At 40.3% G+C, this 12,122-nt stretch overlaps 1 protein-coding gene across 1 annotated transcript in view; it reads right to left on the bottom strand.

Annotated features, from left to right (window-relative positions):
• Window positions 1-12,122, bottom strand: part of ELOVL4 (ELOVL fatty acid elongase 4) — a 36,428-nt gene that overhangs the window by 23,376 nt on the left and 930 nt on the right. The window lies entirely within an intron of this gene.

Below are 12,122 nucleotides of genomic sequence, written 5' to 3'. Positions count from 1 at the left end.
TTAGGTTGTCATTACTTGAATTAACTGCTTTGCTATTGATTATTCACTACATAAATTGCACTCGAATCCTCAATTAGTGGAATTACAGAATCATTAAAGTTGGAAAAGACCTTCAGGATGGTCAAGTCCATCCTATGGCTGAACACCACCATGTCAATTAAACCATAGCACCTAAGTGCCATGTCCAGTCATTTCTTGAATACCTCCAGGGATGGTGACTCCACCAGTTCCTGGGGCAGCCAATTCCAATGTCTAACTACTCTTCCAGTAAAGAAATGTTTCCTGATGTCCAACCTGAACCTCCCCTCCTCCCTCCTTACAGCTTGAGGCCATTTCCTCTTGTCCTGTTGCTAATAATCTCAGTTTATAAAGTTTTTCTTAATGAAAAATCCTGTAATAGCAGATTGAAGTTACTGCATGAAATAAAATGCTAACCCTATAGCCTCATCCATGCTTCAGGTAAAAGAAAGGTCCATGGCTTCTTAGAAGGGACTGTGCAGACAGATTGCTGCAGGGAAGCAAAATGATTGGGACAGAAAACAATGGCCAGCTTACATTTCTTTCTTATGTATCATACTTGGCAATGTCTGCAGTCTTCTGGCACTATGGCTATTTTTAAGGATTGACAGGATCAAAGATACCTGTACCTAACTCAGAAAGGATCTACTATCATCTACAAAGCAAAGGCTGTGAAGCTTCCATTAACACATGTATAAGCTAAGAGACCTTTCTTAGAAGAATTTCCCATTTTATTACAGGATATGTCTTTTCAGAGGCAGCAAGCCTAGTAGAACATAGCAGCTTGCTATAAAATGTTAACTGGATCGACTACATAAAGTTGCTCTCTACAGCCAAAGAAATTAGGAATAAACCTTAACAAGTTCATTATCATTTTCTTTCCTAGACCCATCATTTGTTTGAGTCAAGAACAAGAGACATCAAAATTTTATGGGAAAGCATTGTCATTTTAACAAGCCATAAAACATAAAACTAAGGTGCAAGAATAAGATTATTCAGCCTCAAGCACAATGAATAAGGAGAGCACATACCCCAAAAATCAAAACAGTGAAACCCACATATTCGAAGTTTGTTGTACAAAATCCTGTTGGGGTCAGAAATGAGAGATGCCTGCCCCAAAACCAAGAAGACTACAAGGCAAGACTAACAGGTACCACCCATAACCAGCTGTGGCTTTGTTTTGAATTTCAGGGCTTTGTAATTGACTGCTTAGCCTTCTTTAAAGCTGTATCCAGCAACATAGAATCAAAATGCCACACAGCTAAGAGCAACATCTCCTGCAGCTAATGAAAACCTGTGTAATGTGCATGTGTTTCACAAACTCCTATTAAAGTAACAGGAAGGCCTAATCCCAATTTGTTGTTAAAAGGCCAGATGTATTTTAACTAGCCTTCCTGTTATTCTGACCAGCATTCTAGTCTTCTCAGGACTTCTATCACTCAGTCATTAATACCATATTGTCTTTGTGCCTATATACAGCAGTTACATGATACATGTGTTTCAAGGCAAGGACAATAATGGAATTACTATGAAGCTCAGAACACATGGCAATTTACCATCAAGTCTCAGGATTTTCAAGTCCAAAGAGATTATCTTGCTCAAATTATATTTATCTCCTCCATTGATTACTGTGAGGACAGTACAAATGCTCTGCTTCAAGGAATAATAAAAATATAATCCTCACTGAAGCTTACACAAGACTTGCAAGATACGAGCCCTCAAGGCATGAAGCATTCTTCTGGTTGCCAAATCTTTTCCAAACATCACAAATGCAAGATGCATTTGCAGCGCAGTGATATCTGCATGCTTTTTCTTAAGTACAAAAAGTTATGGAGTAAAAAGATGAATGCAAACAAAACCCTCAACCCTACCACACAATGTAATTTTATAAACTACTTGCAGACTTTATGAACCAGTCTATGTCTCTGTATTTCTAAAGCAATAAAAGTACTGCACAAAACATACTTCATGAAGCTTTTCTTCTACTGAAACTTTCATTCAAATTTTTGTGGTTTTTGCCAAAACTGTTTTTCAGAGATCAGGCTGGACATGTCATTACTTCATACAAAAGCCCTGGGGTTTGGCACTATGAAAATAGTTGTAGGGGTATCTGTAAGCAGTAATACAAACACAGGACTTATGCACATTCAATGTTGCAATAACTGATTAGTCTATTGGCCCACCCAGAGTTTTATAACGCTGAAGGGGATGATCTTAGGATATGATGATCTTCTCCATAGACAGATATTGTTACTGGATTCCCTCCATTTAAATGTAAGTTCATTGAAAAATGTGAAAGATTATTAATATCAGTTCAAGAACAACTCTGCAAGGTCTTACCCACTGCAGAGTCAAGTCTTACATGCTCAGCATACACGGGACAGTAAATTCAGCACTGATGCATGTCTTGCTAATGTGCTAACACACCAGAAGGACAGTGATGCTTAACCACATAGCAGATGTAAGCAACTTACACTGCTGCTCTTGTTACACACTTCTTTGGGGTTGTAGGTGAACATTTAGAGAGTTTTAAATGCAGTGCTTAAGCATATATGAACACCAGCAATGGCAAGTGAAATCTACCTAAGAATAATACCAGAAAGCTACTGGAGAAAATTTTCAAGAAGCTGCAGAAAGCTCTCTGATAAACTACCTGTTTTCCCTGTTTGCATTATAAGGATGCTCCTCATCACTCTGGTTTTACAGAAGGATGAATGAGATGAGAATTTTGTTTTGATTAACAACTACAAAAGGAGTTACTGAAATGCATTAGCTCTTCAAAGTTCAGAGGCAGAAGTAAAATTACAGTGAGATACATTAGGTCTTCTGTTATCTTAACACAAATACATCAGTCAAAGCCTCCAAGGAAAAGCAAAACACTAAAACGTCTAGAACTTAATTCCTCAACATCCCTTTAACATCAACAAAAATGACAAATGGGGTGAGGAACCAAACACACACACAAAAAAAGAGACTAATTGTGAAATGTTGATTTTCAAAATATGAACTAAATGACAAAATGTTCTTAACCCAAAAAAGATGAAAAGGATGATCAGCGTCTGAATCTTTTATTCACTAAGTACATAGTAGCAAAATCATCAGTTTGGAAGCTACATAATATCCATGTCCAAACAACTGCTACAACTAAGCCTTTTCACTTCTACAGTTACATTACCTTCCATGGTAACACATGGCCCCCAAGCTTCTCTAATGGTTTCTGCAATAAAGTTTCTCAGTCTTGGTAAAAAATTCAGGGACCACTGAAATGGGGATTGGACAGAGCAGAAAAAAATCCTGACCTAATTATCAAAGCATTTTGAGGTACTCTGTGAGTATTTCTATTGGGCACATCTGTTCCTGGAAAACACTAAATATTAAACCGTAGAAAATATGATTATGCAGTCTCCTATTCACAGTCCAGCTAGTCAATTTAACTATTAACTACTTTCTTCTTTTCTTTATGCTACCTCAAACCGTTTAAAAACGAGGTGTTACAATGATATTCTAAGAATAGAAGGACATAAAATCACTTCAGAGGGAAGATTTGCTGTCTCAACAGAAAAAGTGAAAGACATGGGTTATAAATTCACTTCTTCCAGCAATATCCCAGGAACATTTAGAAAGCAATAAAAAAATTTTTCTTGAGCGAGAATCAAGGAGATAATATCTATAAGCAGATAAAAAAGAAAATAGAAGAACACCATAGTCAAGCATGTAAACTAAGCATAACCTATGCAAGAGCTGGAAGATGAACACTTTTTTGATTCAGCAGAAAGAGATAAGATGAATAGGAAAATATGATGGAAATAAACCAAGCAGAACCAAGAGTTCATGATTATGCTGAAACAGAGAGTGAAACTAGGGATGTGGTGGTTTGACCCTGGCTGGAGGTCAGGTACCCACCAAAGCTGCTCTATCACTCCCCTCTCAGCTGGGCAGGGAAGAGAAAATAGAAAAAAAAGACTCATGAGTAAAGGACAGGGAAAGGTCACAATTACTGATTACTGTCATGGACAAAACAGACATGACATGGGGAAATTACTTGAATTTCTTACCAATCAAAATCTGAGTTGTATAATGAGAAGTAGAACAAACCTGAAAAGCACCTTTCTCCCCAACCCTCCCTCCTTCTCAGGCTTCACTTCACTCCTGATTCTCTACCTTCACCCTGCCACTGGCAATGAGAGACAGGGAATAAGGATTGCAGTCAGTTGTTTCTGATGTTCACCTGTTGTTTCTGATGCTGCTTCTTCCTTAGGAGAAGAAGTCTTTCCCCTGCTCCAGCATGGGATCTCTCCCACAGGACACAGTCCTCCATGAAGTTCTCCAGCCTGAGTCCTTCTCACAGACTGCAGTTCTTCACAAACTGATCCAGTGTGGGATCAATCCTGCCAGGAGCCTGCTCCAGCACAGGCTTCCCATAGGAGCACAGCCTTCTTATGGCATCCAGCTGCTCTGGCCCTCCACAGCTGCAGATGGATCTCTGCAGCCCTATGGACCTCCACAGGCAGTAGGGGCCTGTACCCTCCATGTCTTTCCCATGGGCTGCAGGCTGATGCTCCAGTGCCTGGAGCAGCTCCTTGCTTTCCTTCCCTGACCTCTATGTCTGCAGAGTGGTTTGTCTCACATATTCTCACCCCTCTCTTCTCTGGCTGCAATTATTTCTGTGCCATTTTTCTTTTCCTCTTCTTAAATATATTATTGTAGAAACATAGAATGGCCTGGTTTGGAAAGGGACATTAAAGATCATCCACTTTAAGCAATTCTGTCACGAACAGGGACATCTCCCACTAGACTGGGTTGTTTAGAGCCCCATCCAACCTGCCTTTAAACATTCCCAGGAATGAGAAATCCACAGCTTTTCTGGGCAACCTGTTCCAGCATCTCACCATCTTCAGAGTACAGAATTTTTTCCTAAAATTTCTAATCTAAACCTCCACTCTTTCAGTTTGAAGCCATTCCCCCTATCTTCTACATGCCCTTGTAAAAAGTTTCTTTCCATTTTTCCTGTAGGCTCCTTTTAGATGCTGGAAGGACACAATTAGGTCGCCCTAAAGCCTTCTCTTTTCCAGGCTGAGAAATTCCAATTCTCCTAGCCTTTCCTCATAGGAGAGGTTCTTCATTCCTCTAATCAACTTGGTGGCCCTGCTCTAGATTTGCTCAAATAAGTAATTGCCATTTTTTTGCTGGGGACCCCAGAAGTGGAAGCTGTACTCAAGGTAGGGTCTCACAAGAGTGGAGTAGAGGGACAGACTCACCTGCCTCATTCTGCTGGCCATGCTGCTTTTGATGGTGTGATTGATGTCACAAAGATTTTACTACTGTCACTGATAGGCCCACTGCTGGCCAAGGCTGAGCCAATCTTGGAATGGCTTGGCATTGGCTCTGTTGGACATGGGGGTAGCTTCTAGCATAGCCCCCCTACCAAAACCTTGCCATGCAAACACAACATAAGGGAAGAATCCCATGGTACAAGCAGACACAATGCCACAGAGAGAGTGAACGCTCAAGGATGGGAGTTAAGGATCAAACCACTGAAATTATTCAAGTACCTAAAGAAAGAAGTGGAGCTGCAGGCACATAAGCAAAACAAAACCAAGAGCAATTGATGCCCACAGGCGTGTCACTATCTTGCATCAAATGTAAACCAAACTGAGGTAGCTTATTCTCCCTCACCTTCCATGAGAGAAAGGTAATCTAGCTCATGCTTATCTTGAGATCCAAGCACACACAAAGGGAGTGAATACAAACCATGTCACATTCTCTTCATCTCTAGGCTTGCCTTGCAGCTACTTATTGCTTTGCCTACAAGCTAGGCTGCAGTACTCAAAAGCCCAACAAGGCTAACACCTAAGTATTGCCAAGCCTGAATTTCAGAGCTGCCTTCATTTACATCCTTAAAATTCCACAAGACTTGGAAGTTCATACACTCAGAAGCATTTGAGTTTGACAACATTGAGCATAGTTGTAACCCACTTGTCACTGCACAAGATCCAGTAACTGTGTTCAACATCTACATCCTCCTAAATGAGGTGCCAGTCAGAGTCCCACTCAATGAGTTCCTTATGAAGTGCAGTGGTAGCTCCAACTTGGTTTCCAAATACAGCTTGAGAAAGTGAAGCCTTGTCATTTATTTACCAGTCAGAGAAGTCCTACCTTATGGATCAGATCTGTCCTTAAAATCACACTGTCACAGCTTCTGTGCTCCAGGAACACTCCACTCATACCAACACCCTTTAAAAGCCAATTCTGTCCTTCTTTTAATGGTTGATTCTCTTTAGATAAATGAACTCTCATTTAGCTCCAGTTTTTCAGGCCGTTCAGGTATTCATTCAACCCCACTTGCCTTACCTCAAGAAATTCTTCAGTACATACAACAGCCTCTTCTCCTCCCTTAGCCTTGCATCCTAGCAAATTCTTCCTCTCAAAGTCCTCTCCATAACTGTTTGGAGTCTTTTCATTTATTCACCTTTTATCTAAATGCTCTCCTAATCCATCTGAATCAAGTAACTCCAAAAACCTGTCTGGACTGGCAGACGAAAAAGTGGAGTCTTGCCTCACCCACTCCTCATGACTCCTGATCTACAAGACCTTAAAAGGAACCACATCCTATGTTCCTTAAGCTTCCTCTACTGCTGTCCTTATGCAGCCTTTGACACTCTTCCCTGGTTGCATAGGACAGCACAGCATAGCTGCCCTGAATACAACCTCTTCTGGTTGTTCATAACCATAACCACAGCCCTGTGCCTACACGCCTCTCCACCCTGAGCACAGCATAAATGCAGGGTGAGCTACCAACACTCCTGGTCAAGGTACTCCAGGTAGAGACAGCTACCTCTGAACAAGAATTCAGCCACTGTCCTTAATCAATCTACATAACCAGTGGAGTTTCCAGGATGACTACATCTGCTTCATGCCAAGGATATTTCAACTGCTCAATAGTTCTTCACCTCTGGTTGCAGTATGGGGCTCCAGGACCAGATACTGATTTACACTTCATGATGCCTCAGCTGAGAAACATCATTTGCTGAGAGCTCAGCAACAGCAATTTATCATGTGCCAAATTTTAAACATCTAGTCATTTGGCCTTCTGCAGTAGGTACTAAGGTCATGCAATCAGCTTGGTTAAATTCTGTATACAGCCATTTCCTGATCTCTCCCCATAGACTCTCCTTAAAGAGAGTTCATAACAACTTATTTCCTTCAAAGATTTCAAGACATGCTGCCTACACAGTTTCAGAATGAATTTTGAAACATTCAGTTGTCTTCTTGTCATTTTGTCTATGTGTATCTTTTCCCCTCTGGAAATGCTGAGTGTTCAAACAGAAGTTTGTATCACATTCTTGCTGATGCTCTTAGAAGGTTTTTTTCTGTTTCATTTCTTTGCCGGAGCTGAGATTTGCATATCAACCCTACAACTTCTCCTTCATTTTAGGAAAGAGAAGTCTTCCACTCATAACTCAGCTTCTCATCCATAGAGTTCATTTTGCTTGATGCTACTCCCTCATGACCAAGGTCTTGAAGCTCAGTGACCCAAGATCTTTAAGGAGATATTTCCCCTTCACTAATGTACTTTTCTGAATGATGTTTCATTTCCAAAAATGCTTAGTACCTGTTTAGTTCAGATTATGTCTTTTGAGATGTACAATCTGGTAAAATCTCCTAATGATGAAATGGGGGTAGAATTTCCCTCAAACACCCAGCAAATTGCCTTCAATTCCAAGCATTATTTTTTTTCTTCACTAATAAATTCCCTCCCTTCACTAACTGGCAATTAAATGTCAAATGAATCAAGTAAACTGGGATGCTCCTATTGCTCAGTTTAGTTGACAGCAGTTTCATATGATCTAGGCATTAACATTCTTTACTTTCATAATCAGTTTGTCCAAGTGCTGCTTCTGCCATAGGTTTTTTCTGTGTGTTTCTGCCACAAGACAACCAGCCTAGTTAGACAGCTTTCCCATTTCCAGTGTGTTTCTCCCTGTCTAATCCTTGAGCTTTACCCAGTCATGGCCACAGACTGAAAAAAACCTGTTCCCTTGAGAAGAAAATGGTATCTGCAAGACAAGTATTGCCAAATCACCAAATCTGATGCTCAGCCAGCCCTCCAAAAGTTTAGGAACACGTTCTGCTTTGTTTCTGTGAAACAGACTTCATGAACCTTAATCTCACCCTTCATTCTCTTTTCCCATCATCACCCTCTGAAGCACTTTCACTGGGATTCTACTTGCCTCCAGCTTTGGCACAAATCCTCAGCTACAAGGGACTACTTGCACTCAGTGTTCTGCTAAGCACCCCAGTGAACTTTTCCCAAGCATAAGCACTCATGATCCTTTGGTCATACTTCGGTTCTCCATGGGGAAAGGTACAAGGGAAGAAGAAATGTGTTTTGTTCTGGTTCTGTTCCCTGCACCAAAAAAGAAAATGAACCTGAACTTCCTGGGCAATTTTAAATTAGTCCCAAGACCTGCTAGCAGAAGTGTTCATGGCAATCGGTGTTCTCAAGGAAGCTGCTCCACTGGCTCACTTTTTGGGCAAGTAGCTGTAAGTTTCCCATCTTCTCCATCCTCACTGTCTTACACTTCTGACCCAAATGATAAAAGCTACAATTGATGTTGCTCCTGAACAAGACACTACGTTAAAGTGAAAGTTTGCATCTCTCTCCTTTCCTACTGATGGAAAAAGTCTGTAATCTTATTAACTGCAACAGCTGTAAATAGTTGCTGTTCCAAAGCAGTCCCACGTGGCCTGGGATGGCCCTGCCTCTTTTATACTCTTGAGCACCAAGAACAGTCATTCTCACCCAAAGTCAGTAAAGTCTTCTATTCCTTAGCTCAGTACATTCAAATTAAGTAGCTCCTCTAAAGAAATATTTTTGTACGGTGTTTCACAAATCTTCTTTTCAAGCCACAGTCTCCTATACCCCCTTCCCAAATGACAATGGTCTTTTCACCTACGTTTTGAGATTTCCACACTCTTCTTTCCTGGATTGTGTCCTGAGTTATTCATCTTAATAGTTCCCTTGGACTCAGCCTGGAACCTCCCTTTAAGTCACTTGCTCAGTCATCTAATCATACCCTTAATCCTTCCTGGCAAATCCAACCCCGACCAGCTACTCGAGCTGAGAGAAAGAAGGAAGCCCTGCCCTAGCAATTACATGGAACTGGTCCCATGCCCTTACAGAAATAAGGGCATGGAATTCCTAGATCTTATTTCCTGATAGTAACTGTTCCTCCGACCACTTTTTTTTTCCTCTTGATGACCGCTAAGATGTTTTTGACCTTTCTATCTCTTCTTGAAGTCTGTGGCTTCCTAAATTATGTCTTTCAGCCTTCTAGTTGTATATATGGTTACAATGGATTTTGTGCTTTCATGAAAGAGGTCTGAAAAATAGTCAGGGGAGGAGAGAAAAAAAGTAGTTTTTCAACAAATGAACAAGCAAAAGCATTAAGCTAATGTTGAAAATGTATTTGATAATATATATGGGGAAAAAGTCACAGAACACTGCTATTATTCCCAAATGCAAGACCACAAACAAATCAGCTCTACACAACATGCTTAATGCTAAAAGAAATTTTAACATCAACTCAAAATCCATTTAGGCTCATCATATACTTGGTCTTTCAGGGTTTTTTTGGTCTTATAAAAGGTCAGTTGCTTTTTAAATAGCACAAAGCAGGGGAGGAAAATGATCAAATCTTTAATGTGCAAAAATAAAGCAGCACAAGACTCAGTGGGATGTTCTGGCACAGTTCTACACAAGTCTCACCAGAGGAGTCTGAGGCAGCAGGAGAAAACACCTGCTGGCAGGACAATCCTGCTGAATACAGAGAACAGGGCTAAAGACACACAGGTGTTCAATAAAAAATGGAAGTGGGAACTGGAGAGAATAAGTGTAGGAGTAGTAGTGGGAATAAAATTTCTTCACATTTTGTTGTGTAATTTTGCTGTGTAGTAGTGTTTCAGTATGATTTATTGTGTAATGCTATTGCATAGCATCATTCGTTGAGCAACTTTGCTGCGTGGTATAGTTTTTTTATTTAATGATATTGAACATTAGGCAATGGTCTTGCATGCCATAATTTGTGTTTTCTGTTGAGCAACATCACTGTCATAGCTCTTAACACAAAGGTGAATTGCATGAATTCATAACAGTGCTGAATTCACAATTTTAACATATCATAGAATGGTTTGGGTTCGGAGGGACCTTGAAGATCATCTGCTTCCAACTACCTTGCCATGGGCAGAGACACTTTCCACTAGAATTTCAGAGCCCCATCCAACCCGACCTTGAACAATTCCAGGGATGGGGCATCTACAAGTTCTCTAGGCAACCTGTTCCTGTGCCTCATCACCCTTGCAGGAGAGATTTTCTTCCCCTAATATCTAGTCTAAACCTACTCCATTTCAGTCTAAAGTCATTACCTTGTCTATCACTACATGCCCTTGTAAAAGGTCCCCCTCCTGCTCTCTTGTCACACCCCTTTTAGGTACTGGAAGGATGCTGTATGTTCACTCAGAGATGGCAAATGCAGTCTGAACAAAGAAATATGCAGAAAAGCAGCAAAGTGAGCAGGTATTTTTGCAGAACTTAGGGCATTAAAAATTATTTCACTGAACAGCCACATAGCATTGCCTCATGATAACACTTTCGTATCCTGAGCTACCTTATAACCACAATGTGACATATTACATGTTTCACTTATCCCTACCTAACTGTAAAAACTTCAGGAGAATCTTGTTTCACATACTACTGGGTATAAATAAGAACTGCAATGTGTTTTTCATGTGACTTAGGTTCTACCCAAAATAGCCTTGCAGGGACCTGCTGTAATCTAAAATCTGAACAAGAAACTCTCCACAAAATAGGACTGATTACTTCAGTACAATGGAATCCTCCTTTACAGTAATGTTACTGAACTTAAAGCAAAAATTAAATATTTTCCATCAGTAACTCAGTAAGGCTTGTCCCCAAAATGTGTGTAAGACCTACTACTACTTAATATTCTCCAAAGAAGCAGAAGGAAAAAAGTTTGCTCTATGTGTATTATCACTGTCAGTTACTTATTGTTACATTCTTTACATTTACTTGCCTTTTCTTCGTCCCACTCCCACCTGATAATTTTTTGCTTACAATGAACACGGTCTATTATTACTTAAATAACATGTTTGAAGTTCAGGATATATATCAGAACTTGAAGTATTTTTTTCAAAGAAATCAAGTAATCCATAAGGTTATCAACTTTCTGCCCACATCTATTTTTATATCCATCTCAAAATGCTATTGATTGACTAGAATAGCATCTCTTTCATTAGTTACCTGGCAGTCTATGAACAATTGTATGCTGCAAGAGTCAGAGAAAGAGTGCAAACACTGGTAGATTACAATGCAGTGCTGCTGCAAGCACTTTTATTTGCTCTCATATTCTGGCAGTTTTTAAAAACAGAAAACTATGTATGTAGGCTCAATTTTTGAAATACTGCAAAACACAGAAGTTATGGAAAGGCAAATTGTGAAAATAAGTGATCTCCTTCCATCTATAACATAAGATTAATTTATTATCTGACAGATGGCAGAAGGGAGGGGGGCGGAAAAGCAAAGACTGCTGATGCAGTGAGCTTCCCGTCTGTAAAGAAGGCCCCACTTTCCCACTTATCACACTGCCACGAAATACATCCACAGTTGCATGCACTCCAGTTTTTCTCTGTGTGTTTCAAAATAGCTAAACCTCATCGCTTTGTGGACAACGAAAAAAAAAGAAGAGAACATCCAGAGGAGTAAATGGTCCTTCTGTCAGCTGCCTGTGGCTACTCACAACAGCAACTGTGAAAGCTGTGACTCCTTTCATTTGACACACGAGACAGAACCATTCACGCTGACCAATAACGCTTCCAGAGTAGCGGTCACTGCAGCAAGGTACCACCTCATTTGCCGTCCCAGCACTGAAAGCTGCTTTTGCACATTCCTCCATACATATTCCAAGACCTTTACTCTTCCTTCAGAATCTGCCACATTGCAATCGTGGAGTGCCAATATAGGAGTGGAGCATATCGAAAACGGAAAACAGCAAAATTGACCCAAGTACATTTAATATAAAATGAAA

This window comes from Sturnus vulgaris, chromosome 3 (assembly GCF_052056855.1).
Source record: "Sturnus vulgaris isolate bStuVul1 chromosome 3, bStuVul1.hap1, whole genome shotgun sequence".
In the NCBI taxonomy this organism is placed as follows: Eukaryota; Metazoa; Chordata; class Aves; order Passeriformes; family Sturnidae; genus Sturnus; species Sturnus vulgaris.
Note: the sequence above shows the minus strand (reverse complement) of the source record. Positions and strands in the feature narration are given on the sequence as shown.